We start from the raw sequence: 13,372 nt of genomic DNA on the forward strand, positions 1-13,372 counted from the left end.
AGCAAAAGAATATCTGCACTTCAATTTTATTTCTGTCCTTGGAGGTATTTTGCTTTAATGGTATCCTATGCTAGGTTTAATATGGTGCATTTTATCTATACACAAATTATTCTATAGGAAATAGCCTGCTGTGTCTCATGACTACATATTATTATAAGAAACAGCAGGAAATGTGGTGTTCATTTTGATATAATTGAACAGGTAAACTGCTACTACTCTGAACATAATATTATCGGAAAAAACTTAGACGCTCATGATAGTTATCTAGGCAAGTATTAACATGTTTTTCAATAAATAATGGGCAACGTGTTTAAAAGAAAAAAAAAAAAAACTGATTGAATATTTTGCTTACGGCAATATAACAGGAAGCTGGTAGAGGAAGGAGTTAAATTATTTTAGTTCTGCAAGGACATAGAGTTTCAAGAGTGTTCCAGAGACTGAGACAATCTGTAGCCTGTCGCTGACTGGTGGATGGGTGCTGAAGGAAATTGCTGCATGAAGCAAACTTCTCTCGGCCAAGTAGGACATGCAAGTTAAATGAAGGAGCCATGGGAGGGCTGCTTGCAAAAGATCAGTGTACGGTGTGCTGGAAATGCTCCAGGGAGCAGGTTCTTTTACTCCTGTAGCAACATCTGTCCCTGGCAATATGTAGGAACCTATTCTTGCAGGTGGAACCTGGAAAGAACCATGGCAGGGTCAGGTGCTTACCAGGACATCTCTGAATTCTATGGTATTGCCTGCTAACAAAAAAATTGTTCAAATATGCTAATAGGAACGTAAAGTTCAGCTATCAGCTTTAAGGCCCGTACACACGATAAGAAAATCTGTAGGGAAAATTCGTCCGACAACCGATCTGCCGATTTTCGGATTGTTAGTATGGTGCTTTCGACAGCCGACTCCGACTTTTCGGCTGACAAAATCCTGATGTGCAGGCTGTATAATTTTTGTCGTCCGTAATACAACGTCTGATTTTCGTCTCATTAGTACAGATTTCGACAGAAAAAAATCTTAAGAACAAGACTAGGCATGCTCAGAGACGAAAAAACACATACAAAGCAATCCAACACATGACATCCCTTCTGAAGTAGAATTCTGTCAGACGGGAAAATTCGTATGAAAATAACCTCTTCACTTTCCACATCAGACTAGCATGCCACAAAAAACGGACGACAGATCGTTCGATAATCTGATCGTGTGTACGGGGCTTAAGGCTCCTACTGTTTTACAGACTAAACCCGTGCCAAATCCATTTACTTTGTAAAGGCACAAGCCTCATAAAATAAACAAAAAATGTCCTTCACTTTTCATGACTAAACCAAATCTTCTTTTAATTATGTCTCACACGCTCCCCCTTCTAGACACTGCAGCCCACAAGGGGGAAGGTTTTAGTAAAGCAGTGGGCAGGAGGAAGTGGCCATGTGCTGATTGACAAGCTACAGATTTGTTAATCAGCAGTGACAATACTGATAGCCACACCCCCTGCAACATTTTTCCATCCCACCATAGTGCAAGTAGGCACAGTCTACATGAGAGTGACAACTCTGCTCTGAAATCAGGAGCAGTGCAACATTATTGCCACCCCAACCCAGGAAGCTGTTAGTTCCTAAATAATACCAGATATGTTTCAAACAGATGCCACAGGTTGATGATGTCAAATTGATGATAAAGGTACAATGTACACTCTGATCAATTTGGGAGAGGAGACTGAGGTAATGCTCCTTCCCGCCTGCAGGTGACTGATAACATATTCTGAGCCTAAGCAAATTCACTGGACAGTAACTCACGGACTGCTTTTTAATTATGAAAGGTACAACCACTTAACAAATATACTGTTGTTGCTGTGTAATGTAACATGTCAGAAATTTATTCCTGCTGATATGTAAAGTTACTGCGAGAGCTTTGAGACTTCAAGTTTTCCCACTTTTTCCCACTGAGGTTTTTTTTCTCTAAGCAATACATTATATTTTGACTTTTGCATAACCTTAAATTACACTTTTAACTTTCACATTGGGGATCCAGCCAGATGGTTATCAAATACCCTCCTATCACAGTCCGGCTGTAGAAGGAATATAACTGACAGGACATTATGAATTTTTCATCTGTAATATCCTGCCAATTGTTGGGTTTCCTTCACTCTTCTATTTGGAGCTGTATTAAAACAGACCAGTCTGCTTTTTAATCCCTTGAGTCATTTGTATCTATTTTAAATTATTATAAAATTCTATAACAGGTTTTCTTTGGGTTGAACTTTATGTATAAAGTGCATTGCCAGTCGAGGATTCTTTATCACGTCATAAACCTTATTCCTCTCTGTGATCTCTTATTCATATTAATATATATATATACATAGATTATACAGTATATATAATTATGTATATAATATAATATATATTATAATATTATATATATATATATAATGATATATACACACATATATATTTATATATATATAGATATAGATATATAGATATAGATATAGATAGATATATATATAATTAATGATAGGCACTGCATTACCGATAGGCATTCCCCTGTGAACACGTGTATGTACACAAAACGTGTGAGAGGCCTACACACTTGCGTCTTGGCCGCTGTATCCTTATGCTGTAGGAATATGTGAGTTTTTTATCATTTTACATGTACATGTCGTTTTAACCTTTACAATAAATACTACACTATATTAGCACCTTTTTTGGCATTGATTTTGTGAGCGTTCTATGCAGCCTGTTTTGAACTCTGGGCACGGTTTGAGTGGATCCGTCAGCTATCCTGTTCACCCTGAATAGCAGTGGATGCGAGAGGGTTAAGGACACCAGGTTCTGACTGTGGGAACGATCCTGGGTGCGATAACAACAGTTCCTGTTGAATAGGAATCAAGGTGTATATACACCAGACATCTGGTGAGTGCATAGGCAAGGTGGAGGGGAGCACTATTTGAGTTGACTTTATATATATTTAACCTATATAACAAGAAGATCTTCTCCCCATATTTACTATAACGTTGAATGACATGCTTCTTCAAGGACTTACAATTTCTTTGACTGGACCCTTTGCTGGAATAGATCCTTAGGCGGACTAGCCTCATTATAGTTTGATATGTGACTATTGGTGTAGTTTATTTATATTTCGTTATAACACTGATTTGGACACTCGTTATCATTTTAGACTTTTTAGCGCTGCACTTTTTGTTTACACGAGTATTTTGACCAAATCCTCATTTTTATGCATATTGTCATACTCCAAGCTGTATAAATTTGAAAGCTTATTGTATTTAGGCATATCAGGTGATGTGTATTTGTGTAATGAGGGAGGGAGTGGCCTAAGGAGATCAGCACCCTATATCAAGGTGTGCATAATTATTAGGCTGCTTGTTTTCCTCAGGCAAAATGGGCCAACTGTCTCTGAAAAGTCAACAATTGTAAAAAGTCTTTCAGAGGGATGCAGCGCTCTTGAAATTGCTAAGATACCGGGGCATGATCACATAACTATCAAATGTTTTGTTGCAAATAGTCAACAGGGTCGCAAGAAACGTGTTGAGAAAAAAAGATGCCAAATAACTGCTAAAGATTTGAGAAGAATCAAACATGAAGCTACCAGGAAACCATAATTTTCCAGTGCTGCCATATTCCAGAACTGCAATCTACCTGGAGTGTCCAGAAGTACAAGATGTTCAGTGCTCAGAGACATGGCCAAGTTAAGGAAGGCAGAAAGCCAACCACCACTGAACAAGACACATACTTTGAAATGTTAAGAGTGGGCCAAGAAATATCTAAAGACAGATTTTTCAAAGGTTTTATGGACTGATGAGATAAGAGTGACTTTTGACGGACCAGATGGTTGGGCCTGTGGCTGGATCAGAGCTACACTTCAACTAATACATCAGAAAGGTGGGGTACTGGTACTGGTATGGGCTAGTTGGTCTTTTTTGGGTTGAAGATGGGGCCGCTGCTGTGTCTCAACCAATCAGGATGGAGAGTCCCGGATGGATGAGGGACTCATGGACATTGCTGGACAGAGATCAGGCTCAGGTGAGTATTATGGGTTGCTGGGGGGGGGGCTGCTACACACAGGAGGGTTTTTATCTTAATGCTTACATTGCAATAAGAAAAAAAACATTCTGACTTTACAACTCCTTTAAAGATGAAAGAATAATGACATGGCCTCCTTTGTCACCTGACCTAAACCCTACTGAGAACTTGTGGGTCCTTCTTAAATGGGAGATTTACGGTGAAGGAAAACATTACACCTCTCTGAAAGGTGTCTGAGCGGCTGTGGTTGCTGCTGAACAAAAAGTTGAGAGTCAGCAGGTCAAGAAACTGTTATTGAAAAGAAGCGTGGCTAAATCGGTCACTGACATGTGATTTGACAATGCCAATCGCATTCAAAATCGGAGGATATTACGCACAATGGCACTGTCTGAATCGGTGCGACAACTTTGTGGTGCCGCACAGATTCCCAAAAGTAGTTTCTGCACTACTTTTGGTGACTTTGGGGGCAATTTTGGGGGAACCAGCACAGATGCTTGTCAAATTGCCCCCAAAAATTGTGAGGGGTTCAGCACGATTTCAAACCTGCCCTCAGTGTTAATGAGGACTAATTGTGATTGCTGCCAACATATTTCAGAATGTGTCCAACCTATGACTCTTAAACAGAAATCAATATAACCTAACCAGTGTATCGCAACCAGTAAAGAATACAGTCAATGTAACAAGTCACGATTTTGAGTAAGAATTCCACCGTTGTGCAACTCTAAGTGATATTCAAAATAATATATCAAAAAGTTTATGTAATCCAGTGACTTCAGTGATCACCAACTCTGGCTGGAATGCCTGCTCACCTCCTAGTAATGACCCCACTACAGGGACCCAATTGCCTGTCTGTATGTCTCTCTGGATGCCACGAGGATACTCCTCCACAAGACGTCCCTGGACCACGCTGACCTTCTCTGGGAATCTCGATCAATCGTGTATGGCCAGAAAATAATAAGGGGAAACCATAGTGGCCTCTGCTTTGAATATTTATTATAAAAACTACACAAAAATGCCAGGGTTGAATGTACCAGTTTTAGGCATCCCAGTGTGCAAGGGGCATTAAAGTATTGATTTTCACTCAAGAAATGTAAAGCTGGCACTGCATTCAAAGGCACTATAAGAGGCCACATTATACATTAATTATGACTGTGCATTACCCCAAGGACACCCTGATGAAACCCCCTGGAAAACTTGAACTTTAGAATATTCCATTATTAAGACAGTGCCATCACCTTGAAATTCATCATGCACAACACAAGTGTAAAAAATAAAATACATTTCTAAGGTACAATGATCATACAGAAAGATCTCACTAAAAAAAAATGTGTCCGGTGCATACACACTACAATATATCAAAGAATCAATGACAATCTGAAATATTCAAAAATATATATTTCTTCTCCTAATAAAAAAAAAATGTTTGATTTCCATAATTGGGATCCGAAAGTCCCACTTATTATAACACGCTCCACCTTCAGTGAAAGAATTCCACCATCAGTATCACTCATCAAAATTTGTTGCTGGTAGTATTCAAAAAGCAGCATAAGCACTCATGAATGCAAGGGTAAACTTTCAATATTCCGCAGGGTGTCCCTCCTCGGAACCTCCAATAGATATATTCTTCAATAGTCACTCAACCATAGGAAGTGGAAGGAGTGGGCAAAAGGAGAGAGGAACTCTCACAATGTAAAACCATGCACACCACACACCAAATGAACACTATACACTTACACAAATTGGTGCCACAATTGACTCTAGTATATTGCGTAGACTCTCAATTAGGAATACTTTTACAGATTCCCCCTTTCTACAAAGCAGTGATTTGTATCTGAATGCATTATCACCAAGTCCAAGCATTGCTACGTGGGCGCATGCAACGCAAACATGTTCATCAAATCTGTATTAGCAATGGAACTTTAAATTGCTCCAATGTTGCTCCAGAGGGGTGGACTGTGAAATGGAAGGTATAATCTGATATTTGTGGTGTCGACTGTGCAACACAACTCTTCATATCAAGTTCATATTATTAAGGGTATTAGAGAGGCATAATAAAGTAGAATATTTCCCAGCTTGACCAACAATGCCTTCCATAAACACTGCTCCCTCCAAAATATTCCAGAAATAGAAAGAAACAAGCACTGACTAAACAAAACACTTCCTCTTCCGATTGCATTGTTTAGTCAACTGTATAGTGATCATATTCTTCCACATTATGGCCTTACACATAGATCCTGATTCCTGCTGAGCATCATCTACAGTAAGAATACAGTCAATAGTATATGTATCAGACTCAGCGAAGCATGGGTTTAAAGTTCACCTTGGCCCACAAGACCTTTTTGACCAACCAGGCCTGCAGAGCTGAGATGTCCTCACACTATATTATGTATTATCCCACACTCCTACAAAACAATTATGACTTCTTCATATTTTTGTGGCTGGATTATCTATTTGCTTTATACAAAACTATGTTGAATAGGGAGAGTGACAATGATTTGGTTTACTATGACCATTGCACTAAAGAAGAACCATGAGCTTTTTAAGGAAGATTTCATAACTGAGATATACAGTATGAGGTCAGTATTCATTTCAATTAGCCATTAGGCACACACAACTGCAATATTGGCCTTAGATGAAGATAATCTTTAGAGTGCACCTGTAGTCAGGCTATGAACATTAAACTATTTACAACATTTTTAACAAGCAGTCAAACGGATTTACTACAAGCCCTTACTGACCTCTTAAGCTGAAGGCACTGGAGAGTAATTAATCCTCAACGTTTACAACAAAGACACTAAAGTCCTGGCATTGGCTGTTTATCAACAGCAATTGCTGTAGGTTTACATTAGAACATTGGCAGGCTGCAAAGTCCTTGCTTCCAGAGGAAGCAAAGGGAAATGTGATGGTTCTTCAGTGCCTTAGTTGTAATATTTGAGAATAAATTGCTGCACAGTACCTGCAGCTTCAGGAGTCAGTAAAGGCTTGATTTTACGTTCATATACTGCTTGTTAAGGCTATGTAAATGCTTGAATGATCCATAGCTTGGCCACAGTACCAGTTTAATGTATCATTGCACAAGGATTTGGATATTAGGGTAGAACTCTATCATTTACCTGAAATGTGTATCCACTGGGCAGTGCAAGTGCATGTTCCTTAAAACCCCCACTGTACAGAACACATGGGGGTTGGTTTATTAAAACTGGAGAGTGCAAAATCGGGTGCAGCTGTGCATGGTAGCTAAAAAGCATTGCAAAAAAAAAAAAACTGGAAGTTGATTTCTATTTCTTGGTTTCTATGCCGAGCTGCACCGGATTTTAGACTCTGCAGTTTTAATAAATCAACCCCATGGTGTTGATCTCTTCCTGATACTTCAGTACAGATAAATAGAACATTCTCAGATTTTTTAAACCCCCAACTGGAGACCTGGCTGTCATCACAGGTCTCCTCTTCTCTCTGCCTTTACAGCCAACCTTCAAAATATCACATCTGAATAATTCAGACTGACCAACCATATTTGAATAGAAATGCTTACAGTGAATACATCTGCATTCAATGAAAGTAAACCTATCAGGAGAAAAAATGTTAGTGTATTTATAGTGGATATAAAGAATGTAAATCCAGCGGTATTGACAGAGACACGTGGAGGCTTATTTTGATCAAAGATGCTTTTAATCCTTCCTGCAGCTGCTAAAATATAGTAGCGGTGTTTATTCTACCGTAATAATGTGTATGCACTGTACAGACAGCATGACTGATGAAAAATTCAAGAGTAAAACTCGCATTCAATAAGACACGGTATGACACGTGCATCTACAAAAATGTTTGTAGTTTATATACCGTTGTCGTAATTTTAGACTCCTTGAGTAATGATGCGGACACGAGGACAGGACGAGCGAGGACAGAGCCATTACCTACGTTATCTGCTATATTACATATTTTTATATGCTCTTCGTATGTACAAAGGAATTGCTAAAATTACTGGCGGAGTTCCAGGCCTGTCAAATCCTATTTGACTGCAGTGCTTCTAAGTAGCATACACAGTAACGAGGGATGGAGCGGGCAGCTGGTTATTACTGGCAAGATGAAAATATCTTTCTGGATGTTATCGTAAACATGCTTTTAACATCTGCAGCCATCAGCAGCAGCATAGACTGGGCTACAGACGTCGTGGCCAAGTAGAGCAGAGGGTTATGTCACTTGCGTCATGCTACCTGTGTCACATGTATGACCTATAGTGCTCCACCACCATATAATGGGCTGACTTTAGCTGCCAGATGTAGTTTCCTGGAGCCTTCAATGTTCAGCCATTTGGAAAGAAATATATGATTTAATATAATTTAGAAAACAGTTCTCTTGGCTTGATGATCAGCGCTGTCTGCAGGAATGCTGCATGCAAGATATAGGAAAAAAGAGGATAGAGGATAGATGAAAAGTGCAGTTGTTCCAATTATTTTTTAGATGTGAGAAATATCAGCTTGGGGTAAATAATGCCATCAGTGTGTGTTAATGTGTTAAAGAGGACCTACAAATACTGTAGCTGCTGACTTTTAATAAACAGACATTCACCAGCCCAGGAGTCCAGCGCTCACCGGGGCTGGTTCTTCACCGATCTTCAGATCCCCGTTGCCGCCATCTTGGTTGTGGGATCCAGCTGCTATCTCAAAGCCAGCTCCCCACTGCACAAGGGCAAGAACTCACTGTGCTGTCAGAGTGATCCTGCAGCCTCCTATGACATGTCCCAAGAGGTTTTGGGTGCGGAGGGGGGTGAGAAAAACCTCCGTAATTCTCATCTAGGTGAGAATTGCAACGGTAGGAGCAGAAAGGTACCCACTCCCACAGCACCAAAAAAAATAAAAAAATCTTCCAAAGATGTTAGAGGAGGGGCAGGAGAAGCATATCCCAAGAGGTTTTGGGTGAGGAGGGGTGAGCAAAACCTCTGTAATTCTCATCTAGGTGAGAATTGCAAAGGTAGGAGCAGAAAGGTACCCACTCCCACAGCACCAAAAAATAAAAAAAACTTCCAAAGTTGTTAGAGGAAGGGCAGGAGAAGTGCATTATAGCACATTGGAAGCACATTATTTTCACTTTCCGTCAGATATATCGTTTGGTGTTGAGGCCAAATAATTCATTTTTTTTCTCATCTGACCATAACACCTTTTTCCATGTGACCTCAGAATCTTCAAGGTGCATCTAAGGTGGTCAGATGAGACTATAATTGAATTATTTGGCCTCAACATCAAGCGATATGTCTGGCAGGAATCCAATACAGCTCACCATCCAAATAACACTATTCCTGCAGTAAAGCATGGAGGTTATCCTGTTATGAGGGTGTTTCTTTGCAGCAGAGACTGGAGCACTTGTCAGGATAGAAGAAAAATGGATGGGGCAAAATACCACCAGATTCTTGCGGAAAATCTGCTGCCCTCTGCCAGAAAGTTGTAAATGGGAAGAAGGATTACCTCCTAACATGGCAATGACCCAAAGCACACAGTAAAAATGACCACGCAGTGGTTGAAGGAGAAAAAGGTGATTGTCTTTGCATGGCTTAGTCAGAGTCCAGACCTAAACCCCATTAAAAATCTATGAAATGACTGCAGGCCACAAACGGTCACCATCAAATTTAATTCAACTTGAGCAGTTCTGTAAAGAAGAGTGGGCAAATACTGCAAAGTCTAGATGTGCAGAGTCAATAGAGACATATCCCAACAGACTAAAGGCTGTAATTAAAGCATAATGTGGTCAGACAAAATACTGACATAAGGGGGTGGTCCTTTTTCCGAATCAGTGATTCTGCTTTTGATGTATGTGTTATCTCTTTCACTTGGATGTTATACGTTGAAGTAATAAATACAGCTGAATAAAACAAAAACTGTGCCATCATTTTAAAGGGGGGGGGGGGCTGATGTTTTTCTATACCCACTGTACATACATGGATACAGCCATATTACATACTCACCTCCTGCTTTCTGATTAGTAGTGCTACACAATGGTTGTGCTTAACTGGGCCTTCTCACAACACAAGTCTCACTTAACTGTGCAGCTCATATCATATCTCAATAAATAAAAGAGCCAGGGTCACTGTAAATGTGTTTTTTCACTCTGGTGGCTAAACTACAAACATTTGCATTTATAATAAAAAAAAAAATGGAAGGGCAAGCATGTAAAAGTGCAATTGTCACATCAACAATTACCTTAGGGTGTGCTTAGGCTACTAAAAGTACCCGTGATTAATCACTAGTGAACACCACACATGCAATTACGTGTAGCAGCGATCGATCACACAAATATGGAGTATAGTGCCATCATTAGCGACTGATCACCACTAAACGCTACAACGTATTGTTACTTATGTGTGGCAATCAATTTCTAACCACTAGCAATTAATCACGAGGCAATCATGGGTGATGATCGTTCTAGCAAAAATTACCCATGTGCATCCGATCCTAAGGTAAACACTATAATACTATGTTAAAATCAGTGGCCACTGAAAATACACAATGCATTCTTTTCAAGATAGCTAAATGGGGGGAAAACAAATCTGAACATTCTTACTCAAACAGCATAAAAACAGGACCCTCTGTAGTTTTCCTGATGACATGGATACATTGTACTATAAAGCTTTATTGGAAAAATGCTACATACAACAATGGGTGTTGTCTATCTAAAATTCCGAAGTGGCTGATAATGAATGGAAAGGGTGTCTACTACAAGATGGAGGTATCTTCCCAGAAGAACTGTATGCAGAGATGCTTTGCAGTTGTACATAGTGCCACTAAACTTGATTATGGCTAATGCACATTAAATCCAGAATTTGTACGAGCATAAGCTATTTACATGTAGAGATAAGCACTGTAGTATCTAAGAACCTTCGCACATAGCTGTTTGTTCCTTAAAGTACAATTTAAAAAAAAAGAGATTTTCTATATTACAGGGTCAATTTAGAAACACCCTTTTTGTCTAGAAATTTTCTAAAATTTAGCAGTGCACATGCTGGTGTGTTAGAAGGTCCAGGCATGTTTCTGCTCAAGCTCCGAATAGCTGTATATCAGATCTAAGGCATCATGCTTCTGACTGCTAGTCTCAGACATAAAGCAAAACCCTGTGTTTACCAGGATGGTCACCTCCACGCAGAGACTGGGGGGTTGATTTTCTAAAGGTAAGTAGGCTGTTCACTTTGCAAGGGAAATTTCACTTTGCATGGGGAATTTTCCTCAGAGTTTAATGAATGTGGTGGAGCTCTGCTGACCTCCATTATCCAATCATTTGAAAGTAAAGTTTCACCTTCCTTTGCAAAGTGAACAGACTACTTGCCTTTAGTAAATCAGACACACAGTGTGCAAGGCATGGTAGGTCAGTAAAGGGGGGGGGGGGGGGATTTGTTGCAGGTAGACCACAGGCAATACTTACGACTAGTTCTTTGCCCCTCTACTTGTCTTTTTTTTATGCACAGCTTTCAGAGTTCCTCATTATTGCTGCCCTCTATTAGGGCAAAGTAACAGTTTCTCTTGTAGCAGGGAGGGCAAAAAGCACATTCTTCCAGGTACTCCCTGCCTCCATCAATTTGCTGAAACTGGAAACAAATATTTAGATGCATAAGATTCTTTCTTCTGCTTCCCTCTTCCCACAATATAGCATTTGGTGACTAGGCAGCTAATAGCCAACAATAGTTAGCACAGAGAGTATAAGGGAGGCCGAATTCCTGGCAGCAAGAGGAATCCGGTACGAACCTCTGTGCATGTGCGCTATGCTGCCCACACTTCCAGGCACAAGGGAAATGCTAACTATACTGTACCACAGTGGGAAAGTGCAAGCACGTGTATGTGCGCACTGTGCACTTGCAGGAATTTGAACGCATGCTCACAGGAATTAGCATGCATGTTTGGCACTGGTTTTGGCACCCAGTGCCTATGTAAACTAATGCACAGCAGAGATAAATTGATTAATGGTCTTCACCTTGTACTTGCCTACCTGTGACCTGACATGCTGATCCAGCCTTCCTGTGTATAACCCGGCCTTCCCAGTTGGATTTCACTGCCTTTTAAGTTACGTATCATCTGAGCAGTTGTTATTTGCTTGTTCCTAGCTTGCTCCTTGGTTTCTGCCTTTAGGTCCTGATTTTGCAAAAAGGATGCCCAGCTGTTGTTGACCTCAGCTTATCCTGGACTCTGTCTTGCCTCCTGATTCTGCTACCATACTTCCCAGTTGTTGGTGACTTTTGGCTTGCTTCTGTCTCCTGTTCCTGCACCAATCTGTTCCAGTGTCTGGTTTCTAGCTGGTGATCTGTAGTTTCTAGTTCCCTTTACCTGGCTACAGCAAGGATCCAGTTTGGCCTGCAAGCTCCTTATTCCACTCCATGCCCTTACACTCTATGTCACCACCTTCAGAAATGTTGGGCAGAAGGTGCAAGAGAAGCACCCTCAGCTACTCATTCTCCACCAAGTACTTGATAGAGAGTAAGTATGTGCTCCTTACCCCCCCCCCCCCCCCTGCTTTAAACAAACCTATTACATTACCCCAATTCATTCAAGTACTGGTTTGCTTTAAACTACAGATAGCCTTGTGACTGGCCTACCTATCGCCTGTACCCTGTACACCCGAGTGCCCTTTATCTCTCTTGTCTGGTGACCAAGCAAGGCAAGAATAAAAGTAAACTACTGCAAATGCTGTCACAATGCTGCTCATGATATAAGCAAAAGTCAATGATCACCTTATTATTAATACAACTCTGGTTACCTCCTGACCGATATCGAACATCTATGCCTGTTAGTCATCTATCCACCTCGATTCTGCCCGCTCGTAATGGGTCAGTGATTCATGAATTGGATTTAATCCAGTCATTAGATTACTTGATGTTCATTGCATCTGCAACCAGTGAAATCCATCCTGCATGACATTAACCTTTTTGTGCCCAGAAGATTAAAGGCACATGTTGGAAATTCAACAGGTTCAATCCATTTGACACTGCAGCACGATCGTCACACAAGTAAAAATGCTAAAGTAAATTAACTCATCCTGGTTAATTGCTGATAACAGCACTGTTCAAATGCAAAGTAATGACTGTGATGTTAATGTCCTTGCTGAGGTCTGCTTGCCAGGTAGCCTTCCCTTTTGACAGAAGTAATTGTCACTGATCAGTAAATTAAGCAGCCCTTTGTAACTGATCTGTAAAGATGGGGAATCTGACCTAACGTACCATTGTAGCCCGGCAAAAAGATAGTGGTGTCAACTGTCATTAAAGATCACATAGATACATGGTATCACTAGACAGCCTTGTGGAGTTCACCCAACAGATGTGGTAATGGGCCACTTGTGCTCTTACCTCACTGAGGGTACAATGGCAGGAA

General features: G+C 40.4%; 1 protein-coding gene across 4 annotated transcripts in view; it reads right to left on the reverse strand.

Moving 5' to 3' along the window:
• Positions 1–13,372, reverse strand: part of ELFN1 (extracellular leucine rich repeat and fibronectin type III domain containing 1) — an 895,638-nt gene that overhangs the window by 816,235 nt on the left and 66,031 nt on the right. The gene's annotated exons all lie outside the window — the stretch shown is intronic.

Source organism: Pelophylax lessonae (assembly GCF_965119305.1).
Source record: "Pelophylax lessonae genome assembly, chromosome: 6".
NCBI lineage: Eukaryota > Metazoa > Chordata > Amphibia > Anura > Ranidae > Pelophylax > Pelophylax lessonae.